The 9129-nt window shown below is 42.9% G+C and overlaps 1 pseudogene; it reads right to left on the bottom strand.

Annotated features, from left to right (window-relative positions):
• The window catches only part of LOC105552759, a 19890-nt pseudogene extending 12114 nt beyond the window's left edge, over nt 1-7776 (bottom strand).
• Between the last annotated feature and the right edge of the window lie 1353 nt (nt 7777-9129).

Below are 9129 nucleotides of genomic sequence, written 5' to 3'. Positions count from 1 at the left end.
AAAAAAAAAAAAAAAATTACCTGGCCCTGGTGGCAGGCACCTGTAATCCCAGCTATTTGGGAGACTGAGGCAGGAGAATCACTTGAACCAGGAGGCAGAGGTTGCAGTGAGTGGAGACTGCACCATTGCACTCCAGCCTGGGCAACAAGAGTGAAACTCCATCTCAAAACAAAACAAACAAACAAAAAAGAGACTTAATGGTTCATTCTTTATAGCTGTCTTAAAAACTACCCCAAAATATAGTGACTTTAAATAATAACCATTTTATTATGCTTCTGAATTCTGTGGCCAGGAATTTGGACAGGGTATGGAGAAGCTGACTTGTCTTTGTTCCACAATGTTTGAGACCAGGGGACTTAATGGCTGGGAGGTGAGTCAAAAGCTGGGGACTAGAATGATCTGGCATCTCTTCACTCACATATCTGGCACCTTAGCAGGGAGGACTCAAAGACTAAGACTGTGAATTAGTTCTCTAATTAGTAGCAAATTATCACAAACGATGGTTTAGAACAATACACATTTATTATCCCACATAATGGGGGATCAGCAGGACTTTTTTGGATGGGCAGGACTCTGCTCATGAGGTTACAATCAAGGGCTAGTGTTTCATCAAAGGCTCAACTGGAGAAGAATATGCTTCTAAGCTCACTTACATAGTTGTTGGCAGAATTCAGTTCCTTTTGGGTTGCTGGACTGAGGGTTAAGGTTCCTGGTTGCCTGTTGGACAGAGGCTGTCCTCAGTTCCTTGACATGTGGAACTCCCATGCATGGCCACTTGTTTCATCAAAAGTGGCAAGGCAGAGCCCACTAGGCAGATGGGAAGTATAATCTCATGTAACATAGTAAAAGGGACATCCCCTCACCTTCACAGTATTCTACTGATTAGAAGCAAGTTACGGTCTCACCCTCACTAAGAGGAGAGGATTATGCAAAGGTGTGAATACCAGGAGATGAGGGTAAGGAGGGGGGCATCTTAGAGTCCTTCTGCCACCGATGCCCACCAGAGTGGCTACACGTGGCCTCTCAACATGGCTTAGCTTCCTCACAACATGGTGGCCTCAGGGAAGTTGGACTTCTTACAGAACAGCTCAGGGATCCAAGTATGAGCAATCTAATGAAAAAAGTAGAAGTGACTTTGTCTTTTCCTAGACTTCCTCAGTCTAGGAAGTTACTCCTTATCACTTTCACAGTGGTCTACAGGTTGAAGCAGTTGCAGGTCCATCCAAATTCAAGTGGAGGAGAATTAGATTGCAGCCCTTGAGGAAGAGAGATGAGGTTACATTGTAGGAGCACATGGGATAGCTGACGTTGTCCCAGCTATCTTTGTTCTCTGCCAGTCAGCTTTATGTGGACAATAAAGGGATGACACAATAAAAGGAAGTATGACCTGCTAAGTTTGACTATATAAATGATTACTCAAGCAATGACACTATAGATAGTGAAAGGGTTGCTATTAGTAAATAAGCTGAGACAACAGGCATAAACCAGAACTGGCCAGGGCAAACTAGGATGCCTGGTTAGCCTAGACCTGCCAATGTTCTCCCTGTTCCCATAGCCTGTGTGGAAGTAGTATCACTTTATCAGGTGGACTTAGCTTGGGAATCCCAAGTGTTATCCAGCAGGGATAAGCACAGTGGTTCTTCACAACAGTGGGGCTAAGAGCACTGTAGAGAAGCCCATTATGAAAAGGAACATGCAGTCAGGAAGGTGACTGAGGAGGAATGCAAGATGAATACTTTTTCAGTTACAAGTGACAGAGTCTTTCCTTAAATTATTTTAACAGAAACAAAACAAAACAAAGCAAGCAGAAAGAATATGGATTGACTCACATAACTAAAAAGTTCAAAGGAAGTACAGCTTCAGGTCTGGCTGGATCTAGGGGTTCTAACCATGTCATTGGGACTGTGTCTTTCCATAGCTGGGCTCTGCTTTCCTCTGTGTTAGCTGAATTCAGGCAAGCTCTTTCCACATGGCGCTCTTTGGCTCCTCTAAGCTTAAACTATATCCTCAGAGTCATCTCAAAGGAAAAGAAAACTTTCCATTCAAGCTCTTAAATCTGGATCTCATTGGTTTGGCCTGTCACATGACCATCTTGCCAAGGGGATGGCATACGTGATTGGCCAGGTCTGGGTCATTTGCCGACAGCAGTCAGGGGTAGAGCAAGTCCACCCAGAACACATAGACTGAGCATGAGAGAAGGCTTTTTCTTTAAGAAAAATTGAGACACTGCTACCAGAACTGGGGGGAATGGAAAACAGATGCCCTCTACAGCTCTCTTTCCCAATAAACTGAAAAAGAGGGTAAGGCCGGGCGCAGTGGCTCACGCCTGTAATCCCAGCACTTTGGGAGGCCGAGGCGGGTGGATCACCTGAGGTCGGGAGTTCGAAACCAGCCTGACCAACATGGAGAAACCCCATCTCTACTAAAAATACAAAATTAGCTGGGCCTGGTGGCACATGCCTATAATCCCAGGCACTAGGGAGGCTGAGGCAGGAGAATTGCTTGAATCTGGGAGGCAGAGGTTGCCGTGAGCTGAGATCGTGCCATTGCACTCCAGCCTGGGCAACAAGAAAAAAAAAAAAAAAAAAAAAAAAAAAAAAAAAAAAGAGGGTAACCTTCAAGGAGGAAGCGAGAAATCCACCTTTAGATTATAACTGCTCAGATGCTAGACCTGGCCAATTCTGGCATTTACTTCTCATGCCAGCACTAGGAAGTCACTAAAATTAGTTGTCTCATCGCCCTTTGACAGGTGCAGAAAATGCAGCATATTGGCAAAGGAGGAGGGTAGATGTATCAGTTATCTATTGCCACAGTAATGCTGTGTAACAAACCACCTCCAAAACTCAGTTACAAAAAACAATAAGCATTTACTTAGCTCTTGAGTCTGCGGGTTGGAGATTTAATCTGGATAGTTCCTCTAGTCTCCTTTGAGCTCTCTCACTCTCTGGGGGTAGCTGGCTGTTGGCGGGGGCCTCACACATGTGGTGATCAGCTAGAATAACTAAACTCTGTTTCACCTTTCTCTCCTATTTATTCTTCCAGCAGACTAGCTTGGGTATACAGTTGTCCCTGGGTATTCATGAATAACTGGTTCCAGGACCTCCACAGAAAACAAAATCTACAGATGCTCAAGGCCCTTATATAAAATGGTGTCATATTTGCCTATAACCTATGCACATCCTCCTGTAAATTTTAAATCGTTTCCAGATTGCTTACAATGCCTAACACAATGTAATGCTATGTAAATAGTGGTTATTCTGTATTGTTTAGGGAATAATGACAAGAAAAAAATCTGTACGTGCCCAGTACAGATGCAACCATCATAGGCCTAACTATATTTTCAATCTGTGGTTGGTTGAATCTACAAATGTGGAACCTATGGATACGAGGGCCAACTGTATTCTCGTGGTGAAGGCACAAGTGCAAGAGCAAGTGCAAATTCAGTTGCACAAGCACTTTTATTTTTATTTAGTTATTTTTTTGAGATGGAGTCTCATGCTATCACCCAGGCTGGAGTGCAGTGGTGTGACCACAGCTCACTGCAGCCTCAAGTTCTTGGGCTAAAACCGTCTTCCCACCTCAGCCTCCTGAGTAGCTGGGATCACAGGTGTGCACCCCCATGCCTGGCTAATTTTTAAATTTTTTGTAGAGACAGGGTCTCACCGTGTTGCCCAGGCTGGTCTTGAACTCTTGGCCTCAAGCAGTCCTCTTGCCTTGGTCTCTCAAAGTGTTGAGATTACAAGCGTGAGCCACTGTGCTTGATCTGCACAAGCACTTTTAAAGTCTCTTCTTATGTGAAATTTGCTAACATCCCACTGGCCAAAGTCGCATGGCCAAACTCGGATTCAAGGAATGGGAAAGAGTCTACTTTTTTAGTGAGAACTGCAGAGTCACATGACAAAAAGGGCCAGATTCGAGGAGGTGTGCAGAATTGCCTTTAATGCAATCAATTTCCCACAGAACAAAGGGGCAAGGGTAACTGCTCATGACTCTTTAAGGTTGCTAAAGATAGATGTATGGATTTTGTTTCTCAACAGTTAGCATGAAATTCAGAAAGGATCAATCATCATTCTACCTCTATTAAAGCAGCTTTTAAAAACAGTCTTTCTTTAGCCACTGTAGAAAATGTTATGGTGATTCCTCAAAGTTAGAAATAGAATGACCATAAGATCCAACAACTCGACTTCTGAGTATCTATCCAAAAGAATTGAAAGCAGAGAACTGAACAGATACTTATACATGAATATTCATAGCAACATTATTCACAATAGGTAAAAGGTAGACGCAACCCAAGTGTCCATCAATGGATGAATGGATAAATGACATGTGGTACAGCCGTACAATGAAATATTATTCAGCCTTGAAAAGGAATGAAATTCTGATATACACTACAACATGAATGAATCTTTGAGATTCATTGTGCTAGTGAAATGAGCCAGATACAAAAGGACAAATATTGTGTGGTTCCCCTTATATGAGAGTGGTTAGAATAGTCAAATTCATAGAGTGATAGAAAGTAGTACAGTGGTTGCCAGGGGCAGGTAGGAGGTAATGGGAATTTAGTGTTTAATAGGTGTAGCATTTCCATTTGGGATGATGAAAAATTATGAAGATGAATAATGGTGATGGTTACACAACAATGTGAATGCACTTCATATCACTGAACTGTACACTTACAATACTTAAAATGGTAAATATTGTGTTATATATATTCTTGCACAATTTTTCTTTTATTTCGAGACAGTTTTGCTCTTGTTGCCCAGGCTGGAGTGCAGTGGCACGATCTCGGCTCACTGCAGTCTCCACCTCCCGGGTTCTCCTGCCTCAGCCTCCCGAGTAGCTGGGATGACAGGCGCCTGCCATCACACCCAGCTACTTTTTTGTATTTTTAGTAGAGACGGGGTTTCACCACATTGGCCAGGTTGGTCTCGAACTCCTGACCTCAGGTGATCTGCCCGCCTCAGCCTCCCAAAGTTCTGGGATTACAGGTGTGAGCCACCGTGCCCAGCCTCACAATTTTTTTTAAAGTTCCTTCTCTTGATGTTGCTATTCAAAGTTTTGGTTGCGCCAACAATCAATCAACTAATATTGTTTTGCTGCCTTACCTAATAATTGCAGTGAGCTGTGCTGGCCATAAAGAAGCCATTTGCTCAGTCCCTTTCTTCAATGACCTCACAGTTAATTTGGGAAAATGGTATGTTAAAATAGAATGGCAAGGCCCAAAGAGTTTAAGAACCAATAATACAAGGCAAGGTGATAACTACACCAAGTGATGGGCCAGTGACTGCCACAGAAGCTGAAAGGCGGGGAGCTTTTAAAAATACAAATATCCAGATTCCGCCTGGATCAGAATCTTGAGATTGAAGAGAAGCTGGAAAACTTGTACTTTTCAAAAGCTCCCAGGAAATTCAGATGCCTGGCCAGGGTTAGAGAATCCTTCTAAACTACACACAACAAAATTGATTTTAGGGGGTAAAAACCTGTTTGAAGAATTACAGCTTACTGGGAACACTGGAAATTGCAAAACTTAAAACAACTTTTACCTAGTAGAAATAAGCAACAGAAAATAAAACACAAAGACTAACACTGCATCCAGTAAATATTGACTAAACATTGATGGAAGACCCTACATCTGCATGACAAAATTGAGATAATAAAATTTGCCTAGGAAAATTGGACCTCATGGGAATAACACTACAAAAGAATATATTCATGTTACGAAGAAAGATAATCAGCAAATTTTGATGTGGACAAGCCACTGATCAATGAATCAATCTTTTTTCTGTCGAATATACAATGAAAATACTGCATTCTGATGAAAATAATTTCAGTGTAGGCTTCTAGCATTTTCAAACATTTCAAATATTTCACTTTTGTTAACGTGTTATTTTGAAATAATTTCAAAATTATAGAAGAGTTGCAAGAATAGGACAAAGATCTTTCGCATACCCTTTGTTCAAATTTGCCAATTCATATTCAGTCACATATAATTGCTTTATCTTATATATACATGTATGTATGCATATAGACATATACATATGTGTATATATTTTTTGAGAGTTGCAGATAATCATGTGCCATTCCATCAAAAGTGTGTAGTTTCTAAGAGTGAGAAGATGATTTTACACAACCAGAAAATGATGATCAATCCAGAAATTTAACATGAATACATACTATTCTCTAATACACAACTATATTCAAATTTCACCAGTTGTCCCCAAAATGTCCTTTATAGTAATTTTTTCCCACTCTGATCCTGGAGCCAAAAAAAAAAAAATGTGATTCAAGATCACTTTTTGCATTTAGTTGTCATATTTATCTCTTTAGTCTCCTTTAATTTGAAACAGTTCCTTGGTCTTTCTTTGTCTTTCATAACATTGACATTTTTGCAGAATACAGGCCAGTTGTTCTGTAGAATGTCCCTCGATCTGTATTTGTCTGATGTTTCCTCATGATTAGATTTGGGTTATGCATTTTTGGCAGGAATTCTGTGTAAGCACTGTTGGCTGTTGGTGCATCCCATCAAGAGTCACATGCTGGCAGTTTGTCCAATTACTGGTGGAAGAAACATTCCATTTTACTTTTCTATGCCTCACTCTCCTTATCTGCTAATGGAGATAACTGAGGGACATAGCTGGATGGCTTCAGGGCTAAGCTGTCATTCCAGACACGCCCCGCCCACTGGATAGTTTTGCAGATGGAAGCCATCGAGATCAACATCATCATTAATATCATCATCTCGAGTATCTAGATTACCTACTGTGTGCTGGCATTCATTGCTTTTTCTAACCCTCGTGTAAAGCATGCACGTCTGTGTTATTCTCCCCATTTAACAGTTAAGGAAACTGGGGCTCAGAGACAACAGTGTGATGTGCTCAGGATCACATGGCTGGAAAGGGACTGAGCTGGGATTGGAACCCAGTTGGGTCTGAGTCCAGACAGAGCCTGAGCCCTGTACTATGACACATTGTGAGCTAATTGCATTCACAAGTGTGTTTCTCAGCAGAAGGGATGGATTATTAAAGCCTCCTTTGGGAGCCACCAGATGACAAAGGAGGAAAGGACAAGTTCTTGTTATCTTTCTTTCTCTTCTTTTTTTTTTTCCATGGCCTGGGCCCATCTCCATTGTGAGATCCAGCTGAATTAAAATCAGGACTACTGCCACAGTGGGGGGCACTGCCAACTGGATTTGGGGAAGCTGCCTTCAAAGCTGACTTTGCTCCCTTCTTGGCTGTCTAGGCCTGCTCAAATGAGGTGACTCCACCCTCATCCCATCCGGGAGCCTGAGTTTCCTTATACATGTCTAAGTTGATATGGGCTGGAAATGGTAATCATAATTACCATGCGTTTGGTGCATAACATGAATTAGACCTTTAAATAACCCTGTGGTGTCAGGTACCTTATTTTGCCCATTTTACAGATGAGAAAAACTGAGGCTTTTATAGTTGCTAAGGTTACAATCTGCACGGGTCTAAGTGCAGAGACTAGATGAGATCTTCACTAGTATGCCAGGCTTTCTCCAGGCTTCATGGGCTGGCAGGCTCCATGGAACAGGTTTATGAAACATAAGAAGCATTTATTGTTGACTCCTGGGACGGGCTACATAGATTTTTGCCTCAATGCGGATTCCTTATCTGGGTGATCTGTTTGATCTCTTTCTTTCTATTTGCCAGTATCTTGTCCTGGATCTTCGTTCTCTCTGTTTTCCCTCCTGGACTCACCTCTCTAGGGGACTGCTAAGGCCTCAGGTACCTGCTTCTCTGGAGACTTCGCCATGACCTGCAAGGTCCCCCCTTGAGGAAGTACGTTGCTGCTGGGTTGATCCCATCTCCTTCCCAACTTCTCCCCGTGTGGAGATGGGGAGGTAGAGGAATGGAAGAAAAGAAAAAAAATTCCAGAGCAAAAGCTGGAATTTTGCACCGGGCCAAGACACTTCAGCCTTAAAATGGGGGTGTCTGTACTTTCTCTGCCCACTTTGGAGAAGTAGTCAATCAAACAAGAACATGCTGCCAACTTGTTTGATAAATTGCTAAGGAATTTTCTAAGACCAGATCGTGTGGGTTTTTTCCCCTTTGTGTAGAGACTTGAAAGCCCAAGTCACCCTAGCTGGGCTGTTACAAGAGAGCATTTCCCTTGTTTTTGAGGCTTAAGGAAAAGTAACTCAGCTTGAGGAAGAAAACACCATTTCGTGAAGTCTTTGCCTTCATTCTTTTCCATGCCCTTTTGAGCAGACTGTTTCTCTATAAAGGCAACTTCTCCATCAGGACCTACCCACCAGATCTTAGCCAAGCCCCCAGGTTTTGTTTGGGACCCAAAGACTTCTTCTGAGGCAACTCCCACCACCTGCTTGCTTGACACATGCTTGACATTCGCCCATCACCTACTAGAAAAAGCCTCAGCCTCCTAACCTCCTGGGTTTCCCAAATGTTGCCAGATGTTAGCACAAAGAAATGCAGCTTTGGTGTGTCTCCACGTCACATCCCCAGTCTCTGCGAACCCTCGCAGTCCTCTCTGAGGAACATTTGAGGGTTCTGCTCAGCCCACCACGTCCCTTCTCTCAAGGCGGGGTCTCAAGAGGCTCTTTGTGTTTTGTGACCCTGCCATCTTTAGCCATAGAGGATCAGCTCCTGGTGGCACCTGAGCCAAGCTTGACTTACCCCATTCTCTCTCCTGAATTTGGATTGAGTGCAGAGACACCAGTCAGTACTTCCTGCACTGACAGAATGGTATGCTGACCATTTTGACTTCGTGCCCAGGGAAGCAGAGACGATCCCCCCACCCGGAGAGAGGGTGGGAAGGAGGGAGAAGTTAGGACTGAGATATCAAGAGACTTGTGGCCCAGAATGATGGAGAGAGAAAGCCCAGGTCCTGAAACCTTTCTAGTTCCTGACTCCAAATCCCCTCGATTCATTTCCTGCCCTTGGATACTATGATCCACCTTCTAATTTTCCTTTTTTTTTTTTTTTTTTTAGTTTAGCGTGATTTCTTCTCTATTGGTTACAACTGAAAGAGTGTTGATAAGACTGGTAGGTTTTAGAATCCCCATTTTTCAAAGACAGATGCTAAAGCTCAGAGATGAAGCCCTGAGGCCAGGATCACCCAGGTAGTGAGGGGCAGAGGAGATTCCAC

The sequence above is a fragment of the Mandrillus leucophaeus genome, unplaced genomic scaffold (assembly GCF_000951045.1).
Source record: "Mandrillus leucophaeus isolate KB7577 unplaced genomic scaffold, Mleu.le_1.0 Scaffold572, whole genome shotgun sequence".
In the NCBI taxonomy this organism is placed as follows: domain Eukaryota; kingdom Metazoa; phylum Chordata; class Mammalia; order Primates; family Cercopithecidae; genus Mandrillus; species Mandrillus leucophaeus.
The sequence above is the reverse complement of the archived record's forward strand: the minus strand, read 5'-3'. Positions and strand labels throughout refer to the sequence as shown.